The sequence below is a fragment of the Enhydra lutris genome, unplaced genomic scaffold (genome assembly GCF_002288905.1).
Source record: "Enhydra lutris kenyoni isolate GAN:26980312 unplaced genomic scaffold, ASM228890v2 scaffoldscaffold43, whole genome shotgun sequence".
NCBI lineage: Eukaryota > Metazoa > Chordata > Mammalia > Carnivora > Mustelidae > Enhydra > Enhydra lutris.
This window is the reverse complement of record NW_019154127.1, coordinates 13,449,087-13,462,815: the sequence shown is the minus strand read 5'-3', so window position 1 is coordinate 13,462,815 and position 13,729 is coordinate 13,449,087. Positions and strand designations below refer to the sequence as shown.

Here is a 13,729-nt window from a genome sequence, read left to right as displayed (position 1 = left end):
TCTATTTTTCATCCTTTCCTGTCCTGTCCCTTCCTGTCTTCTCCTGTCTCCATGGCAGGCTCCATGCCTAGCGTGGAGGCCATCACAGGGCTCAGTCTCACAGCCCTGAGATTGTGACCTGAGATCATAACCTGAGCTGAAACCAGTTTATCAGATTTGTCCAATTAACCATTCCTAGTTTACCGAGAGTTTTATCATGAATGGATGTTGGATTTTATCAAGTGCTTTTTCTGCATCTATTGATATGATTTTGTGATTTTTCTTTTTAGCCTGTTGATGTGACAGATTAAATTAATTGATTTTCAAATATTGAACCAGCCTTGTACACCTAGGATAAATGCCACTTGGTCATGGTATGTAATTCTAGATATGCTTTTTGGGATTCAATTCGTTAATATTTTGTTGAGGATTTTTGCATCTGTGTTCATGAGAGGTATTGGCCTATAGTTTTCTTGTCTTTGTGTTTTTGGTATTTGGGTAATGCTTTTCTCAAAGAATGAGTTAGGAAATATTCTCTGCTTCTGTCCTCTGAAAGAGATTATAGAGAATTAGTATAATTTCTCCCTTAAATATTTGGTAGAATTCACCAGTGAACCCATCTGGGCCTGGTGTTTTCTGTTTTGGAAGATTATCAAGTATTGACTCAATTTCTTTAATAGAGGCCTCTACAGATGATCTGTTCCTTCGTGTGTGAGTTTTGGCAGATTTTGTCTTTCAAGGAACAGATCCACTTCACCCAGGTTGTCCACTGAGCTGTTCCTGATATTTGGTTATTATCCTTTCTGTGGGATCTGTAGTGATGTCCCTTTTCTCATTTCTGATATTAGTAATATGTGTCCTCTGTCAATTTCTTTTCAAAGAAACAGCTTTTGGTTTTCTTGATTTTTTTTTCCTACTTGTTTCTGTATTCAGTTTCATTGATTTCTGCTTTAATTCTTATTTCTTCTGCTTATTATGGATTTAATTTGTTTCTCTTTTTTGTGGTGTCCTGAGGTGGAAACTTAGATGATTGATTTTATTTTATTTTTAAATTTAATTTATTTTAAAAAAGATTTTATTTATTTATTTGATAGGGTGAGATTACAAGTAGGCAGAGAGGCAGGCAGAGAGAGAGGGAGATGCAGGCTCCCCGCTGGGCAGAAAGCCTGATGCAGGGCCCGATCCCAGGACCCTGGGATCATGTCCTGAGCTGAAGGCGGAGGCTTTAACCCACTGAGCCACCCAGGCGCCCCGATGATTGATTTTAGATCTTTCTTTTTTCTAACGTATATCCAGTACTATAAATTTCCCTCTGAGTCCTGCTTTTGCTGCATCTCACAAATTTTGGTAAGTTGTATTTTCATTTTCATTTAGTTCAAATATTTTAAAATTTCTCCTGTGACGTCTTCTTTGGTCCAAGTGTCCTCTAGCAGTGTGTTGTTTAATCTCTGGGTTATTTAGGGATTTTCCATTTACCTTTCTGTTACTGATTTCTGGTTGAATTCCACTGTGATCTGAGTAATGGTAAAGTTTCTAATCATAATAGCGGATTCATCTATTTCTGCTAGCAGTTCTGTCACCCTTTGCCTCATGTAGTTTGACGCTCTGTTGTCAGGTGCATATGTGTTAAGGATTGTTATATCTGCTAGAAGGATTGACCCTCTTGTTATCATGTAAATCCGTTCTTTATCCCTGGTCACTAATTGTGTTCCTAAGTTGCTGTGTCTGAAGTTAATAAAGCAACTCTCCCTTCTCATTACCATTAACATGGCATGTCTTCCTTCATCCATTTATTTTTACTCTATATTTATCTTTATATTTAAGTGGGTTCTTTTGGACTACGTACAGCTGAACTGTGTCTTTGATCCGCTCTGACAGTCAGTCCTTCCATGGGGGCCTGTGGGCCATTGACGGTCATGGTGGTGACAGATACCATTGGACTCACAATGACCACACTCGTGACTCTTCTCTATTTGTTGCCCTTGGTCTTTGTCCTGTTTCTATCTTCCCCTCTTTTTCTGCTTTGCTTGGTTTTCATCGAGCATTTTATATGGTTCCATTTTCTTTCCTTTCGTAGCAAATCAGCTGAACTACGTTTTCACTGGTTTTCATTGCTGCCCTGCAGCTCACAGAGCCTTTACGAGGAATCCACTTCCACTTTCAGACAATGCCGTGTCTGCCCCAGGGTGGTAGGAGGGCCTTCTGGTCACGTGGTCGTCATGATCCCTGCCTCCCTGCCTCGGGTCCCTGCTGCCTCGAGTTTCCTCACCTGCAGGCTGTGACCGTTGACGGCGTTGCAGCTGTTACTTTGAGTGAACTGCTGATGGAGTAAGAAGAAAAGCAAGTTTTTACTTTTCCTTCACTTATTCCTTCTTCAGACCTCTTTCATTTTTTTAAGTAGATTTGAGTTCTGACTTATGCTCCTAAAAGCTCTAAAGAGCTTTTAACATTTCTTTTGAGGCAGGTCTACCGGCAACAAATTCCAGTTGTTGTCTAAGAAAGTCTTCATTTCTCCTTCATTTTTTAAAAGATTTTATTTGTCAGAGAAAGAGAGAGTGAGCACAAGCAGGGGGAGAGGCAGAGGGGGAAGCAGGCTCCCCACTGAGCAGGGAGTCTGATGCGGGGCTCGATCCCAGGACCCTGGAATCATGATCTAAGCTGAAGGCAGGTGCTCAGCTGACTGAGCCATGAAGGTGGCCTTCTTCTTTATTTTTTAAAGGATAATTTCACTGGATGCAGAATTCTAAGTGTTTTTGTTTTTGTTTTTTCCCCTCTCAACACTTTAAATATTTCGCTCTGCTCTCTGAGGAGAAGCCGCTGTAACTCTTGTCTGTGGCTGTGTGCAGGTGAGCTGGTTTTCCTTTGGCTTTAGTAGGGCTCACTCGGTCTCTGATTTTTCGCAGTTTGGACACGGCGTGCGCAGCCATGGTCGAGTTTTGCACTCACGCTGCTTGCGTTCTCTGAGCCCGTGAGGCTGTGGTTCGGTGTCGGACGGTGGTTGAGGGAATTCTCAGCCACTCTTGCTTCAGGGATGTCTGCTGCTTTCCGTCTCGCTTCTCCCCTGCTGTCCCACCGCACAGAGGTCACACCTTTTGTGCCATCCCACGGTCCTTGGGCGTTCTGTTCCGGTTTGTCATCTATGGTCCCTCTGCCTCGTGGTTTTTGGGTTTCCGTTGGTGTGTTCTCCAGCGCAGAGACGCTTTCTCACCGTGTCCGGCCCACTAGGGAGCCCATCCAAGGCTGTCTTCATCTCTGTGACAGTGTTGTCGACTCTAGAGTTCCTTTCTGGTTCTTTCTGAGGATTTCCGTCTCCGTTTACGTCTGCCCGTCTGTCCTTGCGTGCCGTCTGCTTTGCCCATCAGAGCCTCCAGCACGTTGGTCAGGGCTGTTCTGAATCCCCGGTCTGACGGTTCCGACACATCGGCCACGTCTGGTTCTGGTGCGCGCTCTAGCTGCACGTGTGTTCTTTAGCCTTTTGTCCTGTGATTTTTGTCTCGATAGCCAGACACGAGGACCTGGGTGGAAGGAGCTGCCGTAAATAACCTTCGTACTGTGGTGGTGAGGTGCTGGGGGAGGGATGCATTCTGCAGTCCTGTGATCAGGGCTCAGGCCTCCGGTGAGCCTGTGCCTCTGGACTCTGACCTTCACAAGCGTTCCTCGGTTTTTTCTTCCTCCATCCCCCTTAAGTGGGAGAGGATGGCTGCAGTGGGCTGGTGCTGGTGTTTTCCTTTCCCTCGGGCCGGCAGGCTCTGGTCGACTGCCTTCCCTGAGGGCAGGCCTTGTTGGAAGAACGGAGCACCTGGCTGTTTCTCAGAGCGGGTGCTTTCCCCCTGCTCCTGCTCTGGAAGCCTGTGTGGGCTCCTGGAGGTACATGTCACACCGTCGTGGAGGCCTCCGTGACTGGGTCCCTCAGACGTGTTAATTCTCACACTTGTCCACACCGAGCCACTGGAGGTTGACCGGGTCCGCTCAGGTGTCCTGCATGTGCTTCTGCTGCCGTGGCTTCCGCTCATGGCCCTCTGCTCCAGTGAGCTGTGACCCCGTGTCCTCACCCATCTCTCCCTCCTTGTCTTGGGGGTGACCGTTTGCCCTGTGTCCTCCCTGGTCCTTGGGATCTTAGAGGAGCTGTTGATTTTTCAGCCTGTAGAGTGTTTTGCTTATTAGGGTGGTGTGGTGGCCTTCAGCTCCTGAACACGCAGAACAGGAAGCTGCAAGTCCTAGCTTTTTTCTTTTCTAAGACTTTAGTTATTTATGAGCAAGAAAGAGCGAGTGTGTGCATGGCGGGGAGGTCCCTAGGGCTCCGCTCGGACCCCTCTCTGTGTCCTTGTCAGTCTCCACTCTGGTCTGCGCAGTGGCTGGCTCAGACTTCAGTCTCTGTGACCTTGGCCATTTCGCTCTTCCTCAGTTCTCCGCAGACGGCCCCCAGCAGCCGCTTCCCTTCCTGCTGCCCGGGGAGAAGCGGGGGTGGGTGAGAGCTTACTCAGCACAGCTGCCTCACTGGCACCCACCCACCCTCACTTTCTTCCCTCACGTGTCAGAGGACTCTGCGGCCTTCTGGGATTCTTGGGCGAGGGGTCCTGCCGCCTCTGGTTTTGAGTAGCTGCCCTTGGGGTTTCTCTCAGTTGTCATCCCTGGCGCCAGCATTTTCACCCCCTCCGCTGGCTCCTCTTCAGCCCCTTTCCTCTCAGTTGTGCTGCGACGGGCTCCATCAGGGCCCGTCAGCCAGCTCCACTCAAGCTTGGGTGGCCTCGGGATTACCATGACATGACATGACACATCTCCCAGGATGAAGGATGGCTCATGGTGCCCTGTTCGTTTTGCTTTCCTTTGAAGTCCCGTGGGCCAGTGGCCTTGGAATACACTTGATTCTACTGTGGGAGCTGGGGCCATCTCTTTGGTGGGACACACCCACAGGGTGACATTCTTGTGGCTCCGCCTCAGTGAGTTCTTTCCGTGTCCTATTCTTTGGGCTGTGGAATTTCCCATTCGCCCTGGTTTATCTGTTTGTTTCAGGGGAAGACTCTCCAAACCTAGAAAATTCCGCTATCTGGTGGCCAGACGCACGCGCCGAGGCTGGGCCTCTTGAGGTGCTTTGTGCTGGGTGGTAGGACTGCTGTCTGCCCCAGTGGTGTATCTCATAAGCCTTGGCCTCCAGGCCCCCGAGGGGGTCGCCTTCCTGCCACACCAGCCGGGGCTGCTGCACTGTGGGCAGTTCTCACATTCAGCACAGCCTCTCGGGTGCCTGGGTGCAGGCCGGGCCGGCCTAGGCCAGGCTCCATCCGCCGAGGCTGGAGACTTCAGGGCCACCAGCTGGTGACAAGCCCCGTCCACCTCTTCTCCATGCATTCAGGGCGTGCCGTGTCGGGAGCTCCCCTGTCACCACTGGTGTCTGTTCTTGTCCCCAGGCCTGCGTGCGGCATCTGGGCCTGCACCATGACCTTGGGGTTGTGGGGGCCCCTGCGCGTCACACTGACACTGAAGCTGGTGTGGACTCCGAGCCTCTCCTGTTGTGTGTCTTCTTCCCCGCTGGCCGTAACGTGACACTGGCTTTGCCCTTGTCCTTGACCCTCAAGAGCTGGACAAACAAAACTTTTGTTTCATGTGGGAGATCTGGATTTCGGGAATCAGGCTAACTTCCAGCCTTTCTCAGTACCCACTATTTCTTTTGTATTTAATTTTCTCATTAATTGTTTCATTGTCTGCCCTTCATTACGATTCTACCAGCCGTATCGAACAGCCCGTGAGAGGCCTTTTAGCGTCTTGTTCTAGCTGCTGCTGAGGGTCAGACCTGTTGGAGACATCATCAGATGGGTTTGCTGGAGGCCCAGGTTCGAGGTGGCTTTCCAGCCAGAGAGAGGAGACCTCCGGCAGGGCGAGCCGTGGGAGGTGGTCAGAGAGGGCTTATCCACATTCCTGAGTGATGAAAACCACTGGTTCTCAGCACACCACCACCCCCAGATTTGGGCTTGAGACACACGTTCTGTGAAGGGAATGTGTTCACTCTGTACCAGCCGTGGGTTATCCAAAGGGCACGTTTCACTGTTCAGGGCCCGGGGAGTATATGGTGGGTATGGTCAGGGATGGCCGGAGAAGATAGCAGCTCTGCAAAGGTGTTTCTTGCCCAGGCACCTAGGGGTGGAAGATTCTAGAAATGCCCCTGGAGTTGGGGTGTACTTGGCTCTGCTTCTTGAAGAAGTTGTTGGTTGGTTTATGCCTGCACGTGACGGCGTCCCAGTGGTCATCAGCAGGGTTCAGTCAGGGAGAAGTCCTGCGTGTGGAGTTTCCCAGGTCCTCTGCTGCAGAAGCAGCTTGTGAGCGCTGCGGAAGACCACTTCGTACTTTATAGCCGGGCTAGCATCGTTACATCTGTGAACAGGTGTGGCTCTGAGTGGTTGTCGCTCTGTTTGCAGAGCTGAGCCCCGTTGAGCAATGGTTCACCATCCTAAGGACCCGTGGGCTGATTTTCCCCGCAGAATCCCAGTTTCCAAAGAGGAGAGAACTTGTCTGGGATAGTCAGAACGCAGACTGGATTTTACAAAGATGATTCTAGAAGCATTTCCACAAAATGTCTTTGTGGCAGTGCCTTAGAACTACCCTGAGGACACTAAGCTTGGAGGGGGACTCTGGAAGTGCCACCACAATGCATCCGGCGGGTGTGTTTCTTTCCCTCTTCCGTGCTGCATGGCACAGACTGTTTCAGCTCTGCTTTCCCAAGGCATGAGACACAGGAGGTGCTCAGCAAAGGATGCTAAAGGAGCAAATGAGATACAGTCATTCACTTTCGGGCGATGGTTATATCTGCTTTGTTGCTAACGGTCATACAAAGTGTTACCACGCGTTTGGGTGGCTGGAGACCTTCACATAAGGAACAGCTTAATACCAGTTGAAAAGAAATCTCCAAACATGATTGGGTTTTCTCAGTCATTTCTAATCAAACCTTTATTATGTAGGAGGAAAGTTATCATTAAGGACAGTTATAATGTATCTTGGTTGGTTAAGAGTTAAATATTTTAAGAGTTAAGTTATATTAAGTTTTATATATATATATGTATATATATATACATATATATGTATATATATATACACACATATATATATATATATGTTAAGAGTTATGTAAGAGTTAAGAGTTAAGAGTTAAATATTTTGAAGAGGGAAGTATGTTTGAGGACAAATCTTAGGCAGCATTTCCAGATATTAACAAAGGTCATCTGAGCTTCTGCGATGTTTCTGTCTATCATTTGGGATCTGGAGCTGCTACGTATTACTCTTTCTCAGGCAGTACAGCTTTCAGCCACGAAATGTTTGCCATCCAGTGACGTGGTCTAGTACTAAGGTATAGATTGGTTGGTGGTGGTTTGAATATAACCTTGGTTCTCCTGAAAGATGTTTTTTAGGGTTTCGAACTAGTTTGATAATTCTATGTACATGTTTTAAAAACCAAAAAAAGCTGTATTTGGCATTTTCGTTAAGAAAAAGGCAAATAACCTAACACACATATGGTGAAAGAGAGAATCCTGCGGTTCAGGGAGGAAGCCCTGCAGGCCTCGTGAGGGTGGAAGAGGTTCTCGAGTTCAGTTGTAGTGCGGATCACAACCATCACGCGATAACCTTTCTTTCTCTTTCACTGGGGAAAAATTGGTATCTGACAGTTAGGAGCTTTGGAGAGACGTGAGGCCAGGGAACGCTGACGCCTGTCCACTCTGCCAGTGGGCGGGAGGCGGAGGCCGGTGGGCGGCATCTGCTGCGGCTAGTGCGCCAGCGCCGGGACAGGTGATCCCCTTTTACGTAGATGCTCCAGAAAAGCTGTTACTGTAAACACTGGGACGCTTGTGCAGAAACGTCATAGCATCTGCGTTTGAAACCGCACGTTTGAAAGCCTCTGTCAGCGGCAGAATAGGTGACTGGAGTGTGATCGACTCACGTGGGGATGCATCAGTGAAAATACACTGTTACTGTGCAAGGCAGCGTAGACAGATGTCTCCCCATGGCGTGGAAGGCCGCGTACGGTGTGCTGCTACCCACACAGGCATGGACGATGGAGTTGTTGGGCTCTGTGCGCGCTGTGCAAGCACCTAGAAGTGCGTGGCTGGCCGTGATGTGTGACCGACGCGGGGGTGGCTCCCACCTCCCTCAAGTATCTGTGTTCCGACAGAGTTCACAAAGGGGATTTGATGATGGTGACAAGATTTTATTTCTTAACCAGGGATGAGGATATTGTATTGTTCTTTGTATCTTTTTTGGGGCCTTTGACGTTACATATTAGATAACAATTAACCTATAGACTCTTGCTCAAGGTCACACACACGGATTTTACTAGCTGGATGAGGGGAGCCACAGAATCTTTTTTTTTTTTTTTTTAAGATTTTATTTACTTATTTGACAGAGAGAGACACGGCGAGGAAGGGAACACAGCAGGGGGAGTGGGAGAGGGAGAAGCAGGCTTCCTGCTGAGCAGGGAGCCCAATGCAGGGCTTGATCCCAGGACCCTGGGACCATGACGTGAGCTGAAGGCAGCTACGTAACTGACTGAGCCACCCAGGTCCCCGGAGCCACATTACAAACCAAATAATCCTAAAACTTGTCCAGAACCACGACAGACCTCAAACAGCCAGAGCCACCTTGAAAAAGAAAAGTAAAGCTATTCCAGATTTCTAAGTTGCATCACAAAGCTGTTGTCACCAAGACAGTATGGTGCTGGCACAAAAACAGACACACAGACCAGTGGAACAGAGTGGAGAGTCCGGATACGGACCCTCAACTCTATGGTCAGTTAATCTTTGAAAGAGTAGGAAAAATATCCCATGGAAAAAAGACAGTCTCTTTAACAAATGGGAACACTGGACAGCAAAATGCAAAAGAATGAAACTGGCCCACTTTCTTACACCACATACAGACGTTCAGAATGGATCACGACCTGTGCCGAAGGCAGACGCTTAACCAGTTGAGTCCCCCAGACGCCCCAGCCCTTGTGCACTGTTGGTGGGACTGCAAACTGGTACAGCTGCTGTGGAGAGCAGTGCCGAGGGTCCTCCGAAAGTTCACGAGAGAACTAGCCTCCGGTCCGCCAGTTGCGCTACTAGGAGTCTGCCCAGAGAATACAGAAACCCTAATTCAGAGGGACGTGGACCCCTGATGTTCACAGCAGCATTGTCTACAGTAGCTGGGCTATGAAACAGCCCACGTGCATCCACTGAGGACCGGAGGAAGGGGACGTGGCGTACGCACCACGGGATGTCAGCCCTCAAAACAATGACCTCTTGCCGTTTGCAATGACATGGTTGGAGCTACAGAGAATTATACCAAGTGAAATAAGTCAGAGAAAGACAAATATGATATGATCCCACTCATGTGGACTATAAGAAACAAAACAGATGAGCAGAGGAACAAAAACCAAAAAGGCAAACCGAGAAAGACTCAACTCGAGAGAACACACTGATGGTGACCACAGGGAGGTGGGCGGGGACTGGGGGAAGTAGGGGGGATGGGGAGTCGGGGGCACCTGTCCTGAGGAGCACTGGGTGATGTACGAAGTGTTGAGTCACTGTATTGTTCATCTGAAACGGATCCGACTCTGTATGTAACTACCTGGCATTTAAATAAAAACTGAAGATTTAATGGAACAGGCACTTGCTCCTATAATGGGCCCATAGTAAATGCTCAGTGAAATTTCCAAAGAAAGGGGCGCCTGGTGGGTCAGTCTGTTAAACATCTGACTCCCAATTTCGGTCCAGCTCATGATCTCAGGGTCTTGGGATCGAGCCCCACGTGGGCTCCGCAGCAGGGAGTCCGCTTGGGATGCTCTTTCCCTCTGCTCCCCCCTCCTGCGCACATGCTCGCTCTCTCAAATAAATAAATACGTCTTTAAACAAGTTTGGCAGGCTTCCAGCTGCCAGTTTCTATCCGTCATTTGGTCTGAGACGTCTGGTTGCTTCTCTCTCATTGTTCCTTAGCATCACAACTGGTGGTGGGAATTTGGCTACTTTAGATTCTAGCCTAGAGGAGCCGTTGGTGGCTTTTGTTTCTGGAGGGCGGACGTCACAAGCCTTTTTGTTTATTTTCATTGCCGGCTGGTTTTGAAGTACCAGGTGTGTTCATTCTTCCTTGTTTCCAGTTGTAATTTCTTCCAAGATGAATACGATCATTGAGTCACTCACCTTTACTTCTAATGACTCAGCCTTGTGCAGCAGACTGCCAGGACAGCTTTCTGGCCTCTCACCAGGCCAGTCCACTGAGCCCCAGGCCTGCTACAGCTACATGAAGACAGTGTCCTTTTCCTTAAAGGAGAGTTTCTTGTATTGCTCCTGTGGCCTTTCGAGTTTGCGGGTGTCTTTCTGTTAGCCTGGCTTTCTGTCCTTCCGTTGTCAATGCCAGCTGTGTCTGCACTTCCCAAGGCTGCAGAGCGGCAAGTTGTCTTTTGGAGTCTGTAAATCCGTTTGTGACAAACCATCTGCTTAGCTTTGGGATAGGAAGCAGAATTTACTGTTTTTGTCACTGGAAGAAAGTCTGACCCCTAGTCCTACGGTAGTTCGGGAAACAACATTGACTTCTAGTAACCCTGTGCCAGAAGAGTGCATTCGATGAGCAGTTTCTCTTGACTTTGCAATTGGAAACTCGATACATTATTTACAAAATATTTGTGGTTAGGATAGAAATCTTGGAACAGAAAGCACTTGCATAAGAAATAGGAAGGTCTCTGGGGTTGCTGTTTGCTAAGTCCTCTGCGACCTTGGAGCCGTCTCTGGGCTTCTGCGAGATGTAGCCTGGCAATGACACGGGGTCTCAGGTGGTTCTGTGGTCGTTACAATGACCTTTATCCGTCCTAGCTTCTTAACGATGCCTAACTGTGACCAAATATGAATCTTAAAGACATTTGTCAATTTTGTGGGTCGTCTTTGCCGCGGTAAAGTTAAGTGGCAGTCAGTGGAGGATTTCAGCTGGACGTGTTTCCTGGAATTTGCCCCGTATTCCAGTTATCACTCAAATGTTAATTTCACCTTTTCCGTTTTAAAGAAGATCAGCTAACTTGATGTTCATTTGCTAAGGCAGGGGTTGCAGCGCTTTTCTGTCAAGGGCCAGACAGAAACTATTTCAAGCTCTGGGGGCCGTCAGTCTCTGTAGCAGTGACTCAGCCCTGGTCCTGTAGCGTGGAAGCCGTGTGCACAGCACGTTGTGTTTTAAGGACTTCCCGCTCCCTGTGTTGGTGATCAGAAGTGAGAACTCCTCTCTTAAGAATCCTGGATTGGAGGCCTCAGAAAGTTGTAGTTATGAATACGACCTTTGAACGCTTTTAATAACTGGAGAGCTAGATGACTGGTGAGTAGGTTTTGAAATGTGTAGAACTTGTCAGGAGAACTGGAAAGGAGTGGCAAGTTTGGCTCATTTTGTAGCCCGCGAGGAGGCTGAGGACCGTAGTCCCAGACGTGGGCATCACTGCTCCTGCGGGCGATGGTCTAGTGTCGTCTTCTTGAACCTGGTAGCATTGCCTTGACTTTGAAAAAGCCATCGAAATACAGGGAGACGAAGACTGTCTCTGCGCCCCTTGCCGGGCTGAGGCCCTCAGTCACGGGGGTGGGTTCACTTTCCCTGTCTGAACTGAGCGCTCACCCGGTCCCAGGCCCTGGGTAAGCTGCGGCACTCAGCAACCAGCTCTTTCGAGTTTGTGTGGCCTGCGCGGACGCACGTGCCACAGTTTGTTTCATCAGGCCCTTGTTAATGGCCTGAATCACTGTTACGGATTTTCTTCTGCCTCAGGCTCCAACGTGTCTCGGCATGACACTGTTACTGATCCCATCTTGATTTAAAATTTTGATGTTTTGCTGATTGTGGAGTTTGGGGAGTAGTTTTGATTTTTTAAAAACTTGCTTTACCATACATCTTAAAGATTCTGGCTACTGAATGTCCTGGCACCCCTTACATCTGCCCCCAAAGCAGGTGCTTTACTCTCTGCGCCCCAGTGGGCCCTGCTGATAGGTAACTCCGTCGTACACTGGACGTTGCCCATCTGCGTTGGACTCGGGCCTGGTATCTTTTCCTGGAGAGAACGAGCACTTGGGTAGTTAGCTTTTCTGCGTTCTTAACCCTGGCTCGCCTGAGGTGATCAGCACGGTCTGAGCCCGTCCTTGGTTTCCCAGCTCGCACTCTCCACGGGGCGTCTTCGTGGCTGCCGTGAGGAGGCGTGGCCCCCGGCTGTGGCCCCAGCTGCAGTCCTGCCTGTCTGGGCTCCCTCCTTCCCGCACCTGTGCTCTGCTCCTGCTCTGTCCCTTACCGGTCCTTACCTGCTGCCGCTGCGTCGCTTTCCCTGAACTTTCACGCTGTGATTGTTACACTTTGATTTCGTGTAAGTTCTTCTAGGTTCTCCTTTGGGTGGGCTGGGCGTTTATGTGCTCGCTGGCCCCGACGGCGTTCGGAACTTCCTTTTACGCCATTTACACCTACTGAACGTAAACGTACCCATTTTCTGTTGCACAATTGATCATTCTAGTATCTGACAATTCTCTTTTTTAAATTTTGGTTCTTGTTGGTTCTTGGTGCTGTTGCTCCTGGGTTTTGTCTTTCATGATTTTGTGATTTTTGTCATGAAGTCACATTAGTGCTGTATTTGTGGGGATTCTTTGAAGATCAGGTTGACGGTCCTTTCCTTCAAGAGCATGTTTACTTTGGCCAGGGAGCTGGAGGGGCTCCTGTCCCAGCTGTCCTTTTTTCTTTTCCTTTGTTTTTTGAAAGAGGAGGTCGGGAGGGACAGAGTGGGAGAGAGAGAATCTTTTTTTTTTTTTTCTTTTTTAAAGATTTTATTTATTATTTAACAGAGAGAGACACAGTGAGAGAGGGAGCACAAGCAGGGCAAGTGGGAGAGGGAGAAGTAGGCTTTCTGCCAAGCAGGGAGCCCGATGCGGGGCTCGATCCCAGGATCCCCCCTGGGATAATGACCTGAGCTGAAGGTAGACGCCCAACAACTGAGCCACCCAGGCGCCCCTGGGAGACAGAATCTTAAGTAGGCTCCATGCTTGAGATTGCAACCTGAGCCAAAACCAAGAGTCAGACCTTAACTGACTGAGCCCCCCAGGGGTACCTCCCAGCTCTCCTTTGTTTTAAAGTTACACGGCTTGTGGATTTTCAGGCCACACAGAAAGTATGGATTCATACCAAGCTTGGAGGCTCACTCTTCCCCGGCTTTGTGTGGGGCTCTGTGATGGGAGTCTCTGTCTTGGGTTGGTCTGAGGCTTTTCCTTCTGTCCATCTGTGCAAAGCCAGTCTGCCGGCCTGAAGCTGTGTGCTTCTGGAACCAGCCTCTTGAGCCCACGCCTGCTTGGAGCCGCACCTTCCCGCGGTTCTCATCACGGAAGTTTTCCCTTCGCTTCTTGTAGGCTCATTCGTTCTTTCAGGGGTTTGCCGACCTTCATGTAGTCATTTAAAAGAAATTGCTTCGCACTGTGAAATTTTGGGATCGTACTCTGCAGTAGTGTTAGAAACCTCGTCTGAGAGTTTTCCTGGTTTCATTAGACTCTGACTTGCCAGCTGTGCTCTGTTTGCAAGATAGCTTGTAGGACCCCGTCTAACTCGGACACTGTCCTGTCGCGAGAGCTGGCTGGGGCTGTGGTGCTCTTCGCGCCTGACGCCGCGGATCAAACACACGCGCGTGGCCAGCGCGGGCTGCCCAGACATCACGGACCGTGTTCCCTGAGTGCAAAGACAGGGTTAGCTTGCAAGCCCTGACCGAACCGTTGGCGTGCAGTATCCTCACGAACTG

General features: G+C 49.2%; 1 protein-coding gene across 2 annotated transcripts in view; it reads left to right on the top strand.

Annotated features, from left to right (window-relative positions):
* LOC111155746 (heat shock transcription factor 2 binding protein) overlaps positions 1-13,729 on the top strand; it is a 101,794-nt gene that overhangs the window by 45,900 nt on the left and 42,165 nt on the right. The window lies entirely within an intron of this gene.